The 1,491-nt window shown below is 30.7% G+C and overlaps 1 long non-coding RNA gene across 2 annotated transcripts; it reads left to right on the forward strand.

The window, feature by feature from the left end:
- Positions 1–2: 2 nt before the first annotated feature.
- Positions 3–1,491, forward strand: LOC112451566. 2 transcript variants are annotated; one of them, XR_003040385.1, is made up of 5 exons: positions 3–83; positions 284–470; positions 544–777; positions 1,025–1,056; positions 1,413–1,491. It is a non-coding gene; the product is annotated as an uncharacterized LOC112451566 (long non-coding RNA). The 2 variants fall into 2 exon arrangements; XR_003040386.1 differs by lacking the exon at positions 1,025–1,056 and having other exon boundaries at positions 1,413–1,490.

Below are 1,491 nucleotides of genomic sequence, written 5' to 3' on the forward strand. Positions count from 1 at the left end.
ACGTATTAATGCGTGAGTGCGTATACACGCGTGTGGATCGAGCAGTGTGGAGTGCTCTTTATTTAGAGTATATTTATATATAAGTAAGTAACTATTATATTCTAAAAGTTGTATATTAATAATAAGAACTCAATTAACCATACGTGCTATGAATAGTAGTTGATATGATTATTTATAACCTATAATTTAGGTTAACTACAAATAACGTTCTTTGGGTATCGGTAGAAGCTATATAGTGGAATTATTTGCTATTTTCTTGCAATTTACTGCCGATTATTTTTAGCTGTTTGAACGCGTCGAGATCATGAGCAGACGCACGCTTGTCGCGACAGCCCATCGGAAGCAGTAATAGTTCTGGAGACTGTAGTCGCATTATCTTACATACGTATGATGCGTGAGTGTGTCATATATACGTACGTTTGTGCTTGTGCTGTCGAGCGCTTTTAATTGTATACAACATTTTTATATGAGTAAGTAATTATTATATTCTAAAACTTGCATATTAATGATAAGAACTTAATTATCTATATGTGCTGTAAATAGGTAGCTGGTGATTCAAGATCTATTTTTTGACCTATATAAGAGAGAGATTTGCAGAAGAAAAGAAATATACCAAAGTATTAATAAGGATCAAACATATTCTTGATGTATGTACTCGGGTCGCGAGGCTGAGCAATATTCTAAGGAAAGTATTATACAATTGAATCGTTTTATATTGTGCGCAACGCTCATCGCGACAGCCATGATGTACATGATTATCTTACATACGATGCGTGAGTACGTATACACGTGTGTCAATCGAGGAGTGCAGAGTGCTCTTTATTTACAGCATATTTATATATAAGTAATAATTGATATTCTAAAAGTTGTATATTAATGATAAAAATTCAATTAACCCATACGTGCTATAATTATTTATTGTGCTATGAATAGTAGCTGGTGATGTAGGATTTATTTTCCAATTTACAAGAGAGATTTACAAAAAAGAGGAAATATCAATTAATTTTTTTACGTTCTATAATAGATTTGTCCTTGGACATTAAAAATATCATCAAGGTTTGTCAATGCTATTATTTCAATGGTACCAAACAGTGTAACTTTCTATAAAATAACCTCAAAATTTAGCGAAATATGTAAATGATAACGTATAAATAAGCTGGTACACTATGCATGAAGACGATTTGTTGAAGTATTGTGCGGCTTTAATATATCATTGTTTGCATATATCACTGTAAAAGTAATTTAGTATAAAATTGGTATAAAGTTGATAGATATGTAACAAACGATCAGTACAAACAAGACCAAAACTGACTTTTTATTTATTTCTATATTTTTTTCACATATATGTGCTATAATCACACTCTAAAGTATATAAATTGATTATTGTAAGCATATTTTATATGTACATACAGGGCAATGAATATGTCTTAACATATGGGATCAACAATTGTTGTATCAAATTCAAAAAACCACCATTTGAAAAATTTGACC

This window comes from Temnothorax curvispinosus, unplaced genomic scaffold (genome assembly GCF_003070985.1).
Source record: "Temnothorax curvispinosus isolate PA1 unplaced genomic scaffold, ASM307098v1 QBEX01002371.1, whole genome shotgun sequence".
NCBI lineage: Eukaryota > Metazoa > Arthropoda > Insecta > Hymenoptera > Formicidae > Temnothorax > Temnothorax curvispinosus.